General features: G+C 46.8%; 28 non-coding genes across 28 annotated transcripts; all 28 read right to left on the minus strand.

The window, feature by feature from the left end:
• Nucleotides 1–54: 54 nt before the first annotated feature.
• On the minus strand, nucleotides 55–169 carry LOC120942275. Its single transcript, XR_005749974.1, has one exon. It is a non-coding gene; the product is annotated as a U5 spliceosomal RNA (small nuclear RNA).
• A 309-nt stretch (nucleotides 170–478) lies between these two features.
• LOC120942276 lies at nucleotides 479–593 on the minus strand. Its single transcript, XR_005749975.1, has one exon. It is a non-coding gene; the product is annotated as a U5 spliceosomal RNA (small nuclear RNA).
• Nucleotides 594–902: 309 nt separating this feature from the next.
• LOC120942277 lies at nucleotides 903–1,017 on the minus strand. The gene has a single exon (XR_005749976.1). It is a non-coding gene; the product is annotated as a U5 spliceosomal RNA (small nuclear RNA).
• Nucleotides 1,018–1,346: 329 nt separating this feature from the next.
• LOC120942335 lies at nucleotides 1,347–1,461 on the minus strand. The gene has a single exon (XR_005750032.1). It is a non-coding gene; the product is annotated as a U5 spliceosomal RNA (small nuclear RNA).
• Nucleotides 1,462–1,786: 325 nt separating this feature from the next.
• On the minus strand, nucleotides 1,787–1,901 carry LOC120942278. Its single transcript, XR_005749977.1, has one exon. It is a non-coding gene; the product is annotated as a U5 spliceosomal RNA (small nuclear RNA).
• Nucleotides 1,902–2,229: 328 nt separating this feature from the next.
• LOC120942481 lies at nucleotides 2,230–2,344 on the minus strand. The gene has a single exon (XR_005750174.1). It is a non-coding gene; the product is annotated as a U5 spliceosomal RNA (small nuclear RNA).
• Nucleotides 2,345–3,054: 710 nt separating this feature from the next.
• Nucleotides 3,055–3,169, minus strand: LOC120942447. Its single transcript, XR_005750141.1, has one exon. It is a non-coding gene; the product is annotated as a U5 spliceosomal RNA (small nuclear RNA).
• A 306-nt stretch (nucleotides 3,170–3,475) lies between these two features.
• Nucleotides 3,476–3,590, minus strand: LOC120942279. The gene has a single exon (XR_005749978.1). It is a non-coding gene; the product is annotated as a U5 spliceosomal RNA (small nuclear RNA).
• Nucleotides 3,591–3,902: 312 nt separating this feature from the next.
• On the minus strand, nucleotides 3,903–4,017 carry LOC120942280. Its single transcript, XR_005749979.1, has one exon. It is a non-coding gene; the product is annotated as a U5 spliceosomal RNA (small nuclear RNA).
• A 683-nt stretch (nucleotides 4,018–4,700) lies between these two features.
• Nucleotides 4,701–4,815, minus strand: LOC120942281. Its single transcript, XR_005749980.1, has one exon. It is a non-coding gene; the product is annotated as a U5 spliceosomal RNA (small nuclear RNA).
• Nucleotides 4,816–5,127: 312 nt separating this feature from the next.
• On the minus strand, nucleotides 5,128–5,242 carry LOC120942282. Its single transcript, XR_005749981.1, has one exon. It is a non-coding gene; the product is annotated as a U5 spliceosomal RNA (small nuclear RNA).
• A 312-nt stretch (nucleotides 5,243–5,554) lies between these two features.
• LOC120942283 lies at nucleotides 5,555–5,669 on the minus strand. Its single transcript, XR_005749982.1, has one exon. It is a non-coding gene; the product is annotated as a U5 spliceosomal RNA (small nuclear RNA).
• A 312-nt stretch (nucleotides 5,670–5,981) lies between these two features.
• On the minus strand, nucleotides 5,982–6,096 carry LOC120942284. The gene has a single exon (XR_005749983.1). It is a non-coding gene; the product is annotated as a U5 spliceosomal RNA (small nuclear RNA).
• Nucleotides 6,097–6,408: 312 nt separating this feature from the next.
• Nucleotides 6,409–6,523, minus strand: LOC120942285. Its single transcript, XR_005749984.1, has one exon. It is a non-coding gene; the product is annotated as a U5 spliceosomal RNA (small nuclear RNA).
• Nucleotides 6,524–7,214: 691 nt separating this feature from the next.
• On the minus strand, nucleotides 7,215–7,329 carry LOC120942286. Its single transcript, XR_005749985.1, has one exon. It is a non-coding gene; the product is annotated as a U5 spliceosomal RNA (small nuclear RNA).
• A 309-nt stretch (nucleotides 7,330–7,638) lies between these two features.
• LOC120942287 lies at nucleotides 7,639–7,753 on the minus strand. The gene has a single exon (XR_005749986.1). It is a non-coding gene; the product is annotated as a U5 spliceosomal RNA (small nuclear RNA).
• A 322-nt stretch (nucleotides 7,754–8,075) lies between these two features.
• On the minus strand, nucleotides 8,076–8,190 carry LOC120942479. The gene has a single exon (XR_005750172.1). It is a non-coding gene; the product is annotated as a U5 spliceosomal RNA (small nuclear RNA).
• A 707-nt stretch (nucleotides 8,191–8,897) lies between these two features.
• On the minus strand, nucleotides 8,898–9,012 carry LOC120942336. The gene has a single exon (XR_005750033.1). It is a non-coding gene; the product is annotated as a U5 spliceosomal RNA (small nuclear RNA).
• Nucleotides 9,013–9,326: 314 nt separating this feature from the next.
• Nucleotides 9,327–9,441, minus strand: LOC120942289. Its single transcript, XR_005749987.1, has one exon. It is a non-coding gene; the product is annotated as a U5 spliceosomal RNA (small nuclear RNA).
• Nucleotides 9,442–9,750: 309 nt separating this feature from the next.
• LOC120942290 lies at nucleotides 9,751–9,865 on the minus strand. The gene has a single exon (XR_005749988.1). It is a non-coding gene; the product is annotated as a U5 spliceosomal RNA (small nuclear RNA).
• Nucleotides 9,866–10,189: 324 nt separating this feature from the next.
• LOC120942337 lies at nucleotides 10,190–10,304 on the minus strand. Its single transcript, XR_005750034.1, has one exon. It is a non-coding gene; the product is annotated as a U5 spliceosomal RNA (small nuclear RNA).
• Nucleotides 10,305–10,631: 327 nt separating this feature from the next.
• Nucleotides 10,632–10,746, minus strand: LOC120942291. Its single transcript, XR_005749989.1, has one exon. It is a non-coding gene; the product is annotated as a U5 spliceosomal RNA (small nuclear RNA).
• A 690-nt stretch (nucleotides 10,747–11,436) lies between these two features.
• Nucleotides 11,437–11,553, minus strand: LOC120942487. The gene has a single exon (XR_005750180.1). It is a non-coding gene; the product is annotated as a U5 spliceosomal RNA (small nuclear RNA).
• Nucleotides 11,554–11,859: 306 nt separating this feature from the next.
• LOC120942292 lies at nucleotides 11,860–11,974 on the minus strand. Its single transcript, XR_005749990.1, has one exon. It is a non-coding gene; the product is annotated as a U5 spliceosomal RNA (small nuclear RNA).
• A 306-nt stretch (nucleotides 11,975–12,280) lies between these two features.
• On the minus strand, nucleotides 12,281–12,395 carry LOC120942293. Its single transcript, XR_005749991.1, has one exon. It is a non-coding gene; the product is annotated as a U5 spliceosomal RNA (small nuclear RNA).
• Nucleotides 12,396–12,703: 308 nt separating this feature from the next.
• On the minus strand, nucleotides 12,704–12,818 carry LOC120942294. Its single transcript, XR_005749992.1, has one exon. It is a non-coding gene; the product is annotated as a U5 spliceosomal RNA (small nuclear RNA).
• Nucleotides 12,819–13,127: 309 nt separating this feature from the next.
• LOC120942295 lies at nucleotides 13,128–13,242 on the minus strand. Its single transcript, XR_005749993.1, has one exon. It is a non-coding gene; the product is annotated as a U5 spliceosomal RNA (small nuclear RNA).
• Nucleotides 13,243–13,555: 313 nt separating this feature from the next.
• On the minus strand, nucleotides 13,556–13,665 carry LOC120942073. The gene has a single exon (XR_005749874.1). It is a non-coding gene; the product is annotated as a U5 spliceosomal RNA (small nuclear RNA).
• Between the last annotated feature and the right edge of the window lie 835 nt (nucleotides 13,666–14,500).

Here is a 14,500-nt window from a genome sequence, read left to right on the forward strand (position 1 = left end):
TTAACGCCGTCTATGTGCCTTTCCGAATCAAGCTATTTTTCACCATATTAAGGAAGCCCGGCAATAGCCAGGCATCAAAAAATTCACCGAAACTCATAATTGTTCCTCTCCACGGAAATCTTTAGTAAAAGGCGAAAGATTTTTGCGTTTTGAAGAGAAACCAGAGTATACCCCACCAATGTCCTCAACCCGGTACCCGGCAGAACGAAGACACTGCTCTACTCATGGAGACTCCAAGACAGCCTAATTTGCATGTCTGCGCAGCTGCATGGGGACGGGAATCAGCAGGCACGCGTAACAATCGGCTTCATCAGAATGATATAAGGCGCACGGCCATGGAATTGGGGGCAAATATATGCGTGGACCAATGCCATCAAACCGGTTTTTTAGGCCGCCTTGACCACCACCACCACCAACAACAACATTAACGCCGTCTATGTGCCTTTCCGAATCAAGCTATTTTTCACCATATTAAGGAAGCCCGGCAATAGCCAGGCATCAAAAAATTCACCGAAACTCATAATTGTTCCTCTCCACGGAAATCTTTAGTAAAAGGCGAAAGATTTTTGCGTTTTGAAGAGAAACCAGAGTATACCCCACCAATGTCCTCAACCCGGTACCCGGCAGAACGAAGACACTGCTCTACTCATGGAGACTCCAAGACAGCCTAATTTGCATGTCTGCGCAGCTGCATGGGGACGGGAATCAGCAGGCACGCGTAACAATCGGCTTCATCAGAATGATATAAGGCGCACGGCCATGGAATTGGGGGCAAATATATGCGTGGACCAATGCCATCAAACCGGTTTTTTAGGCCGCCTTGACCACCACCACCACCAACAACAACATTAACGCCGTCTATGTGCCTTTCCGAATCAAGCTATTTTTCACCATATTAAGGAAGCCCGGCAATAGCCAGGCATCAAAAAATTCACCGAAACTCATAATTGTTCCTCTCCACGGAAATCTTTAGTAAAAGGCGAAAGATTTTTGCGTTTTGAAGAGAAACCAGAGTATACCCCACCAATGTCCTCAACCCGGTACCCGGCAGAACGAAGACACTGCTCTACTCATGGAGACTCCAAGACAGCCTAATTTGCATGTCTGCGCAGCTGCATGGGGACGGGAATCAGCAGGCACGCGTAACAATCGGCTTTTATCAGAACAATATAAGGCGCACGGCCATGGAATTGGGGGCAAATATATGCGTAGGTGGACCAAGACCATTAAATTGTTTTCTAGACTGCATTGACCACCACCACCACCACCACCAACAACAACATTAACACCGTCTACGTGCCTTTCCGAATCAAAGGAACTCAAGCTTTTTTTCACCATATTAAGGAAGCCCGGCATTAACCAGGCATCAAAAAATTCACCGAAACTCATGGTTGTTCCTCTCCACGGAAATCTTTAGTAAAAGGCGAAAGATTTTTTCGTTCTGAAGAGAAACCAGAGTGTAACTAACCCATACACTAAAAAGAGGTCCCTGCCTGGCAGAACACAGATGCTGTTCAACTCATGGTGACTCCAAGACAGCCTAATTTGCATAGACATGCAAATTTGGCTGTCTGCATGGGGGCAGGAATCAGCAGGCATGCGTAACAATCGGCTTTTATCAGAACAATATAAGGCGCACGGCCATGGAATTGGGGGCAAATATATGCGTGGACCAATGCCATCAAACCGGTTTTTTAGGCCGCCTTGACCACCACCACCACCAACAACAACATTAACGCCGTCTATGTGCCTTTCCGAATCAAGCTATTTTTCACCATATTAAGGAAGCCCGGCAATAGCCAGGCATCAAAAAATTCACCGAAACTCATAATTGTTCCTCTCCACGGAAATCTTTAGTAAAAGGCGAAAGATTTTTGCGTTTTGAAGAGAAACCAGAGTATACCCCACCAATGTCCTCAACCCGGTACCCGGCAGAACGAAGACACTGCTCTACTCATGGAGACTCCAAGACAGCCTAATTTGCATGTCTGTGCAGCTGCATGGGGACGGGAATCAGCAGGCACGCGTAACAATCGGCTTCATCAGAATGATATAAGGCGCATGGCCATGGAATTGGGGGCAAATATATGCGTGGACCAATGCCATCAAACCGGTTTTCTAGACTGCATTGACCACCACCACCACCACCACCAACAACAACAACATTAACACCGTCTACGTGCCTTTCCCAATCAAAGGAACTCAAGCTTTTTTTCACCATATTAAGGAAGCCCGGCATTAACCAGGCATCAAAAAATTCACCGAAACTCATGGTTGTTCCTCTCCACGGAAATCTTTAGTAAAAAGCGAAAGATTTTTTCGTTCTGAAGAGAAACCAGAGTGTAACTAACCCATACACTAAAAAAGAGGTCCCTGCCTGGCAGAACACAGATGCTGTTCAACTCATGGTGACTCCAAGACAGCCTAATTTGCATAGACATGCAAATTTGGCTGTCTGCATGGGGGCAGGAATCAGCAGGCATGCGTAACAATCGGCTTTTATCAGAACAATATAAGGCGCACGGCCATGGAATTGGGGGCAAATATATGCGTAGGTGGACCAAGACCATCAAATTGTTTTCTAGACTGCATTGACCACCACCACCACCACCACCAACAACAACATTAACACCGTCTACGTGCCTTTCCGAATCAAAGGAACTCAAGCTTTTTTCATGATCATGGTGTCTCCCCTGCCAGAGTGTAACTAACCCATATACTAAAAAAAAAAGAGGTCCCTGCCTGGCAGAACACAGATGCTGCTCAACTCATGGTGACTCCAAGACAGCCTAATTTGCATAGACATGCAAATTTGGCTGTCTGCATGGGGGCAGGAATCAGCAGGCATGCGTAACAATCGGCTTTTATCAGAACAATATAAGGCGCACGGCCATGGAATTGGGGGCAAATATATGCGTAGGTGGACCAAGACCATTAAATTGTTTTCTAGACTGCATTGACCACCACCACCACCACCAACAACAACAACATTAACACCGTCTACGTGCCTTTCCCAATCAAAGGAACTCAAGCTTTTTTTCACCATATTAAGGAAGCCCGGCATTAACCAGGCATCAAAAAATTCACCGAAACTCATGGTTGTTCCTCTCCACGGAAATCTTTAGTAAAAGGCGAAAGATTTTTGCGTTTTGAAGAGAAACCAGAGTATACCCCACCAATGTCCTCAACCCGGTACCCGGCAGAACGAAGACACTGCTCTACTCATGGAGACTCCAAGACAGCCTAATTTGCATGTCTGCGCAGCTGCATGGGGACGGGAATCAGCAGGCACGCGTAACAATCGGCTTCATCAGAATGATATAAGGCGCACGGCCATGGAATTGGGGGCAAATATATGCGTGGACCAATGCCATCAAACCGGTTTTTTAGGCCGCCTTGACCACCACCACCAACAACAACATTAACGCCGTCTATGTGCCTTTCCGAATCAAGCTATTTTTCACCATATTAAGGAAGCCCGGCAATAGCCAGGCATCAAAAAATTCACCGAAACTCATAATTGTTCCTCTCCACGGAAATCTTTAGTAAAAGGCGAAAGATTTTTGCGTTTTGAAGAGAAACCAGAGTATACCCCACCAATGTCCTCAACCCGGTACCCGGCAGAACGAAGACACTGCTCTACTCATGGAGACTCCAAGACAGCCTAATTTGCATGTCTGCGCAGCTGCATGGGGACGGGAATCAGCAGGCACGCGTAACAATCGGCTTCATCAGAATGATATAAGGCGCACGGCCATGGAATTGGGGGCAAATATATGCGTGGACCAATGCCATCAAACCGGTTTTTTAGGCCGCCTTGACCACCACCACCACCACCAACAACAACATTAACGCCGTCTATGTGCCTTTCCGAATCAAGCTATTTTTCACCATATTAAGGAAGCCCGGCAATAGCCAGGCATCAAAAAATTCACCGAAACTCATAATTGTTCCTCTCCACGGAAATCTTTAGTAAAAGGCGAAAGATTTTTGCGTTTTGAAGAGAAACCAGAGTATACCCCACCAATGTCCTCAACCCGGTACCCGGCAGAACACAGATGCTGTTCAACTCATGGTGACTCCAAGACAGCCTAATTTGCATAGACATGCAAATTTGGCTGTCTGCATGGGGGCAGGAATCAGCAGGCATGCGTAACAATCGGCTTTTATCAGAACAATATAAGGCGCACGGCCATGGAATTGGGGGCAAATATATGCGTAGGTGGACCAAGACCATTAAATTGTTTTCTAGACTGCATTGACCACCACCACCACCAACAACAACATTAACACCGTCTACGTGCCTTTCCGAATCAAAGGAACTCAAGCTTTTTTCATGATCATGGTGTCTCCCCTGCCAGAGTGTAACTAACCCATATACTAATAAAAAAAAGAGGTCCCTGCCTGGCAGAACACAGATGCTGCTCAACTCATGGTGACTCCAAGACAGCCTAATTTGCATAGACATGCAAATTTGGCTGTCTGCATGGGGGCAGGAATCAGCAGGCATGCGTAACAATCGGCTTTTATCAGAACAATATAAGGCGCACGGCCATGGAATTGGGGGCAAATATATGCGTGGACCAATGCCATCAAACCGGTTTTTTAGGCCGCCTTGACCACCACCACCACCACCAACAACAACATTAACGCCGTCTATGTGCCTTTCCGAATCAAGCTATTTTTCACCATATTAAGGAAGCCCGGCAATAGCCAGGCATCAAAAAATTCACCGAAACTCATAATTGTTCCTCTCCACGGAAATCTTTAGTAAAAGGCGAAAGATTTTTGCGTTTTGAAGAGAAACCAGAGTATACCCCACCAATGTCCTCAACCCGGTACCCGGCAGAACGAAGACACTGCTCTACTCATGGAGACTCCAAGACAGCCTAATTTGCATGTCTGCGCAGCTGCATGGGGACGGGAATCAGCAGGCACGCGTAACAATCGGCTTCATCAGAATGATATAAGGCGCACGGCCATGGAATTGGGGGCAAATATATGCGTGGACCAATGCCATCAAACCGGTTTTTTAGGCCGCCTTGACCACCACCACCACCACCAACAACAACATTAACGCCGTCTATGTGCCTTTCCGAATCAAGCTATTTTTCACCATATTAAGGAAGCCCGGCAATAGCCAGGCATCAAAAAATTCACCGAAACTCATAATTGTTCCTCTCCACGGAAATCTTTAGTAAAAGGCGAAAGATTTTTGCGTTTTGAAGAGAAACCAGAGTATACCCCACCAATGTCCTCAACCCGGTACCCGGCAGAACGAAGACACTGCTCTACTTATGGAGACTCCAAGACAGCCTAATTTGCATGTCTGCGCAGCTGCATGGGGACGGGAATCAGCAGGCACGCGTAACAATCGGCTTCATCAGAATGATATAAGGCGCACGGCCATGGAATTGGGGGCAAATATATGCGTGGACCAATGCCATCAAACCGGTTTTTTAGGCCGCCTTGACCACCACCACCACCACCAACAACAACATTAACGCCGTCTATGTGCCTTTCCGAATCAAGCTATTTTTCACCATATTAAGGAAGCCCGGCAATAGCCAGGCATCAAAAAATTCACCGAAACTCATAATTGTTCCTCTCCACGGAAATCTTTAGTAAAAGGCGAAAGATTTTTGCGTTTTGAAGAGAAACCAGAGTATACCCCACCAATGTCCTCAACCCGGTACCCGGCAGAACGAAGACACTGCTCTACTCATGGAGACTCCAAGACAGCCTAATTTGCATGTCTGCGCAGCTGCATGGGGACGGGAATCAGCAGGCACGCGTAACAATCGGCTTCATCAGAATGATATAAGGCGCACGGCCATGGAATTGGGGGCAAATATATGCGTGGACCAATGCCATCAAACCGGTTTTTTAGGCCGCCTTGACCACCACCACCACCACCAACAACAACATTAACGCCGTCTATGTGCCTTTCCGAATCAAGCTATTTTTCACCATATTAAGGAAGCCCGGCAATAGCCAGGCATCAAAAAATTCACCGAAACTCATAATTGTTCCTCTCCACGGAAATCTTTAGTAAAAGGCGAAAGATTTTTGCGTTTTGAAGAGAAACCAGAGTATACCCCACCAATGTCCTCAACCCGGTACCCGGCAGAACGAAGACACTGCTCTACTCATGGAGACTCCAAGACAGCCTAATTTGCATGTCTGCGCAGCTGCATGGGGACGGGAATCAGCAGGCACGCGTAACAATCGGCTTCATCAGAATGATATAAGGCGCACGGCCATGGAATTGGGGGCAAATATATGCGTGGACCAATGCCATCAAACCGGTTTTTTAGGCCGCCTTGACCACCACCACCACCACCAACAACAACATTAACGCCGTCTATGTGCCTTTCCGAATCAAGCTATTTTTCACCATATTAAGGAAGCCCGGCAATAGCCAGGCATCAAAAAATTCACCGAAACTCATAATTGTTCCTCTCCACGGAAATCTTTAGTAAAAGGCGAAAGATTTTTGCGTTTTGAAGAGAAACCAGAGTATACCCCACCAATGTCCTCAACCCGGTACCCGGCAGAACGAAGACACTGCTCTACTCATGGAGACTCCAAGACAGCCTAATTTGCATAGACATGCAAATTTGGCTGTCTGCATGGGGGCAGGAATCAGCAGGCATGCGTAACAATCGGCTTTTATCAGAACAATATAAGGCGCACGGCCATGGAATTGGGGGCAAATATATGCGTAGGTGGACCAAGACCATCAAATTGTTTTCTAGACTGCATTGACGACCACCACCACCACCACCACCAACAACAACATTAACACCGTCTACGTGCCTTTCCGAATCAAAGGAACTCAAGCTTTTTCATGATCATGGTGTCTCCCCTGCCAGAGTGTAACTAACCCATATACTAAAAAAAAAAGAGGTCCCTGCCTGGCAGAACACAGATGCTGCTCAACTCATGGTGACTCCAAGACAGCCAAATTTGCATGTCTATGCAAATTAGGCTGTCTTCATGGGGGCAGGAATCAGCAGGCATGCGTAACAATCGGCTTTTATCAGAACAATATAAGGCGCACGGCCATGGAATTGGGGGCAAATATATGCGTAGGTGGACCAAGACCATCAAACCGGTTTTTTAGGCCGCCTTGACCACCACCACCACCAACAACAACATTAACGCCGTCTATGTGCCTTTCCGAATCAAGCTATTTTTCACCATATTAAGGAAGCCCGGCAATAGCCAGGCATCAAAAAATTCACCGAAACTCATAATTGTTCCTCTCCACGGAAATCTTTAGTAAAAGGCGAAAGATTTTTGCGTTTTGAAGAGAAACCAGAGTATACCCCACCAATGTCCTCAACCCGGTACCCGGCAGAACGAAGACACTGCTCTACTCATGGAGACTCCAAGACAGCCTAATTTGCATGTCTGCGCAGCTGCATGGGGACGGGAATCAGCAGGCACGCGTAACAATCGGCTTCATCAGAATGATATAAGGCGCACGGCCATGGAATTGGGGGCAAATATATGCGTGGACCAATGCCATCAAACCGGTTTTTTAGGCCGCCTTGACCACCACCACCACCAACAACAACATTAACGCCGTCTATGTGCCTTTCCGAATCAAGCTATTTTTCACCATATTAAGGAAGCCCGGCAATAGCCAGGCATCAAAAAATTCACCGAAACTCATAATTGTTCCTCTCCACGGAAATCTTTAGTAAAAGGCGAAAGATTTTTGCGTTTTGAAGAGAAACCAGAGTATACCCCACCAATGTCCTCAACCCGGTACCCGGCAGAACGAAGACACTGCTCTACTCATGGAGACTCCAAGACAGCCTAATTTGCATGTCTGCGCAGCTGCATGGGGACGGGAATCAGCAGGCACGCGTAACAATCGGCTTCATCAGAATGATATAAGGCGCACGGCCATGGAATTGGGGGCAAATATATGCGTGGACCAATGCCATCAAACCGGTTTTTTAGGCCGCCTTGACCACCACCACCACCACCAACAACAACATTAACGCCGTCTATGTGCCTTTCCGAATCAAAGGAACTCAAGCTTTTTTTCACCATATTAAGGAAGCCCGGCATTAACCAGGCATCAAAAAATTCACCGAAACTCATGGTTGTTCCTCTCCACGAAAATCTTTAGTAAAAGGCGAAAGATTTTTTCGTTCTGAAGAGAAACCAGAGTGTAACTAACCCATACACTAAAAAGAAGTCCCTGCCTGGCAGAACACAGATGCTGTTCAACTCATGGTGACTCCAAGACAGTCTAATTTGCATAGACATGCAAATTTGGCTGTCTGCATGGGGGCAGGAATCAGCAGGCATGCGTAACAATCGGCTTTTATCAGAACAATATAAGGCGCACGGCCATGGAATTGGGGGCAAATATATGCGTAGGTGGACCAAGACCATTAAATTGTTTTCTAGACTGCATTGACCACCACCACCACCAACAACAACATTAACACCGTCTACGTGCCTTTCCGAATCAAAGGAACTCAAGCTTTTTTCATGATCATGGTGTCTCCCCTGCCAGAGTGTAACTAACCCATATACTAATAAAAAAAAGAGGTCCCTGCCTGGCAGAACACAGATGCTGCTCAACTCATGGTGACTCCAAGACAGCCTAATTTGCATAGACATGCAAATTTGGCTGTCTGCATGGGGGCAGGAATCAGCAGGCATGCGTAACAATCGGCTTTTATCAGAACAATATAAGGCGCACGGCCATGGAATTGGGGGCAAATATATGCGTAGGTGGACCAAGACCATTAAATTGTTTTCTAGACTGCATTGACCACCACCACCACCACCACCAACAACAACAACATTAACACCGTCTACGTGCCTTTCCCAATCAAAGGAACTCAAGCTTTTTTTCACCATATTAAGGAAGCCCGGCATTAACCAGGCATCAAAAAATTCACCGAAACTCATGGTTGTTCCTCTCCACGGAAATCTTTAGTAAAAGGCGAAAGATTTTTTCGTTCTGAAGAGAAACCAGAGTGTAACTAACCCATATACTAAAAAGAAGTCCCTACCCGGCAGAACGAAGACACTGCTCTACTCATGGAGACTCCAAGACAGCCTAATTTGCATGTCTGCGCAGCTGCATGGGGACGGGAATCAGCAGGCACGCGTAACAATCGGCTTCATCAGAATGATATAAGGCGCACGGCCATGGAATTGGGGGCAAATATATGCGTGGACCAATGCCATCAAACCGGTTTTTTAGGCCGCCTTGACCACCACCACCACCAACAACAACATTAACGCCGTCTATGTGCCTTTCCGAATCAAGCTATTTTTCACCATATTAAGGAAGCCCGGCAATAGCCAGGCATCAAAAAATTCACCGAAACTCATAATTGTTCCTCTCCACGGAAATCTTTAGTAAAAGGCGAAAGATTTTTGCGTTTTGAAGAGAAACCAGAGTATACCCCACCAATGTCCTCAACCCGGTACCCGGCAGAACGAAGACACTGCTCTACTCATGGAGACTCCAAGACAGCCTAATTTGCATGTCTGCGCAGCTGCATGGGGACGGGAATCAGCAGGCACGCGTAACAATCGGCTTCATCAGAATGATATAAGGCGCACGGCCATGGAATTGGGGGCAAATATATGCGTGGACCAATGCCATCAAACCGGTTTTTTAGGCCGCCTTGACCACCACCACCACCAACAACAACATTAACGCCGTCTATGTGCCTTTCCGAATCAAGCTATTTTTCACCATATTAAGGAAGCCCGGCAATAGCCAGGCATCAAAAAATTCACCGAAACTCATAATTGTTCCTCTCCACGGAAATCTTTAGTAAAAGGCGAAAGATTTTTGCGTTTTGAAGAGAAACCAGAGTATACCCCACCAATGTCCTCAACCCGGTACCCGGCAGAACGAAGACACTGCTCTACTCATGGAGACTCCAAGACAGCCTAATTTGCATGTCTGCGCAGCTGCATGGGGACGGGAATCAGCAGGCACGCGTAACAATCGGCTTCATCAGAATGATATAAGGCGCACGGCCATGGAATTGGGGGCAAATATATGCGTGGTGGACCAAGACCATTAAATTGTTTTCTAGACTGCATTGACCACCACCACCACCAACAACAACAACATTAACACCGTCTACATGCCTTTCCGAATCAAAGGAACTCAAGCTTTTTTTCACCATATTAAGGAAGCCCGGCATTAACCAGGCATCAAAAAATTCACCGAAACTCATGGTTGTTCCTCTCCACGGAAATCTTTAGTAAAAGGCGAAAGATTTTTTCGTTCTGAAGAGAAACCAGAGTGTAACTAACCCATACACTAAAAAGAAGTCCCTGCCTGGCAGAACACAGATGCTGTTCAACTCATGGTGACTCCAAGACAGTCTAATTTGCATAGACATGCAAATTTGGCTGTCTGCATGGGGGCAGGAATCAGCAGGCATGCGTAACAATCGGCTTTTATCAGAACAATATAAGGCGCACGGCCATGGAATTGGGGGCAAATATATGCGTAGGTGGACCAAGACCATTAAATTGTTTTCTAGACTGCATTGACCACCACCACCACAACAACAACATTAACGCCGTCTATGTGCCTTTCCGAATCAAGCTATTTTTCACCATATTAAGGAAGCCCGGCAATAGCCAGGCATCAAAAAATTCACCGAAACTCATAATTGTTCCTCTCCACGGAAATCTTTAGTAAAAGGCGAAAGATTTTTGCGTTTTGAAGAGAAACCAGAGTATACCCCACCAATGTCCTCAACCCGGTACCCGGCAGAACGAAGACACTGCTCTACTCATGGAGACTCCAAGACAGCCTAATTTGCATGTCTGCGCAGCTGCATGGGGACGGGAATCAGCAGGCACGCGTAACAATCGGCTTCATCAGAATGATATAAGGCGCACGGCCATGGAATTGGGGGCAAATATATGCGTGGACCAATGCCATCAAACCGGTTTTTTAGGCCGCCTTGACCACCACCACCACCACCAACAACAACATTAACGCCGTCTATGTGCCTTTCCGAATCAAAGGAACTCAAGCTTTTTTCATATCATGGTGTCTCCCCTGCCAGAGTGTAACTAACCCATATACTAAAAAAAAAAAGAGGTCCCTGCCTGGCAGAACACAGATGCTGCTCAACTCATGGTGACTCCAAGACAAGCCTAATTTGCATAGACATGCAAATTTGGCTGTCTGCATGGGGGCAGGAATCAGCAGGCATGCGTAACAATCGGCTTTTATATCAGAACAATATAAGGCGCACGGCCATGGAAATGGGGGCAAATATATGCGTAGGTGGACCAAGACCATTAAATTGTTTTCTAGACTGCATTGACCACCACCACCACACCACCACCAACAACATTAACACCGTCTACGTGCCTTTCCCAATCAAAGGAACTCAAGCTTTTTTTTCACCATATTAAGGAAGCCCGGCATTAACCAGGCATCAAAAAATTCACCGAAACTCATGGTTGTTCCTCTCCACACGGAAATCTTTAGTAAAAGGCGAAAGATTTTTGCGTTTTGAAGAGAAACCAGAGTATACCCCACCAATGTCCTCAACCCGGTACCCGGCAGAACGAAGACACTGCTCTACTCATGGAGACTCCAAGACAGCCTAATTTGCATGTCTGCGCAGCTGCATGGGGACGGGAATCAGCAGGCACGCGTAACAATCGGCTTCATCAGAATGATATAAGGCGCACGGCCATGGAATTGGGGGCAAATATATGCGTGGACCAATGCCATCAAACCGGTTTTTTAGGCCGCCTTGACCACCACCACCAACAACAACATTAACGCCGTCTATGTGCCTTTCCGAATCAAGCTATTTTTCACCATATTAAGGAAGCCCGGCAATAGCCAGGCATCAAAAAATTCACCGAAACTCATAATTGTTCCTCTCCACGGAAATCTTTAGTAAAAGGCGAAAGATTTTTGCGTTTTGAAGAGAAACCAGAGTATACCCCACCAATGTCCTCAACCCGGTACCCGGCAGAACGAAGACACTGCTCTACTCATGGAGACTCCAAGACAGCCTAATTTGCATGTCTGCGCAGCTGCATGGGGACGGGAATCAGCAGGCACGCGTAACAATCGGCTTCATCAGAATGATATAAGGCGCACGGCCATGGAATTGGGGGCAAATATATGCGTGGACCAATGCCATCAAACCGGTTTTTTAGGCCGCCTTGACCACCACCACCAACAACAACATTAACGCCGTCTATGTGCCTTTCCGAATCAAGCTATTTTTCACCATATTAAGGAAGCCCGGCAATAGCCAGGCATCAAAAAATTCACCGAAACTCATAATTGTTCCTCTCCACGGAAATCTTTAGTAAAAGGCGAAAGATTTTTGCGTTTTGAAGAGAAACCAGAGTATACCCCACCAATGTCCTCAACCCGGTACCCGGCAGAACGAAGACACTGCTCTACTCATGGAGACTCCAAGACAGCCTAATTTGCATGTCTGCGCAGCTGCATGGGGACGGGAATCAGCAGGCACGCGTAACAATCGGCTTCATCAGAATGATATAAGGCGCACGGCCATGGAATTGGGGGCAAATATATGCGTGGACCAATGCCATCAAACCGGTTTTTTAGGCCGCCTTGACCACCACCACCACAACAACAACATTAACGCCGTCTATGTGCCTTTCCGAATCAAGCTATTTTTCACCATATTAAGGAAGCCCGGCAATAGCCAGGCATCAAAAAATTCACCGAAACTCATAATTGTTCCTCTCCACGGAAATCTTTAGTAAAAGGCGAAAGATTTTTGCGTTTTGAAGAGAAACCAGAGTATACCCCACCAATGTCCTCAACCCGGTACCCGGCAGAACGAAGACACTGCTCTACTCATGGAGACTCCAAGACAGCCTAATTTGCATGTCTGCGCAGCTGCATGGGGACGGGAATCAGCAGGCACGCGTAACAATCGGCTTCATCAGAATGATATAAGGCGCACGGCCATGGAATTGGGGGCAAATATATGCGTGGACCAATGCCATCAAACCGGTTTTTTAGGCCGCCTTGACCACCACCACCACCAACAACAACATTAACGCCGTCTATGTGCCTTTCCGAATCAAGCTATTTTTCACCATATTAAGGAAGCCCGGCAATAGCCAGGCATCAAAAAATTCACCGAAACTCATAATTGTTCCTCTCCACGGAAATCTTTAGTAAAAGGCGAAAGATTTTTGCGTTTTGAAGAGAAACCAGAGTATACCCCACCAATGTCCTCAACCCGGTACCCGGCAGAACGAAGACACTGCTCTACTCATGGAGACTCCAAGACAGCCTAATTTGCATGTCTGCGCAGCTGCATGGGGACGGGAATCAGCAGGCACGCGTAACAATCGGCTTCATCAGAATGATATAAGGCGCACGGCCATGGAATTGGGGGCAAATATATGCGTGGACCAATGCCATCAAACCGGTTTTTTAGGCCGCCTTGACCACCACCACCACCACCAACAACAACATTAACGCCGTCTACTGTGCCTTTCCGAATCAAGCTATTTTTCACCATATTAAGGAAGCCCGGCAATAGCCAGGCATCAAAAAATTCACCGAAACTCATAGTTGTTCCTCTCCACGGAAATCTTTAGTAAAAGGCAATATTTAAGTTTATTTTGCAAAGCAAATATACAAAAATCAAATACTTTTGACAGGGTACATTCTCTGTACTGCGACGCAGCGCATAAATACACTACATATCAATACAGTTGCAAGCATTCAATTAAATTACATTCATTCAACCCATTCTGCGGTATGATGCCTGATGTGTTGCGCAGAGTTGTTAAACCCCGAAACATCACATCGTGCATGACGCCGCATTACCCTGAAAACAGTAGTTCAAAAAAAACGTGTCAAGAAATGTCAATGTCAGGGGGAAGGGGAAATCTTTAGACGTCCTCTTCCTCCTTAAAGTCTATCAAGGTATAGTCTCTCAGCAGACTGAGGGTCAGTCTGCGACAGTCCTCAATGGACATCCTCTGCCGGTGGTGTACGCGGCGGTTCCTGGCGTACCATAAAGCGTCTTTAAAGCAACACAGCACCCGCCAGGCACTGTCAATGTCCTCCTGTGAATGAGTTCCACAGAAGAGTCCGTTTAACACACCAAAGTGTGTAATAGCAGTCTGTGGTACAAAGTCTTTAAGTTCAGGTTCCAAGGCCGTCAACAGGCCCTGTGCAAAGGGGCACTCCCAGAAAACATGATAAGATGTTTCCTCCTGGATGATGCAAAAGGGGCAGTGCGTGTATCTGCCCAGGTGTCTGGCATGCAAGAATGTCCTGAGTAGCAATCCCCCTTGGATTGCCATCCATGCCTGATCTTTGTGCCTGTTGATGAGTCTCTTTGAAGAAACATTCCTCCAGACCACTTTGCAAGTGGCTGAAGGGAGGCCTGGAATCGACTCCAAGATGTCCGATGCTCTGATCAACTTGTAGATAGTTTTTGGCTTCCACAAGTCGGGCTTAACT

The sequence above is a fragment of the Rana temporaria genome, chromosome 5 (assembly GCF_905171775.1).
Source record: "Rana temporaria chromosome 5, aRanTem1.1, whole genome shotgun sequence".
Lineage (NCBI taxonomy): Eukaryota > Metazoa > Chordata > Amphibia > Anura > Ranidae > Rana > Rana temporaria.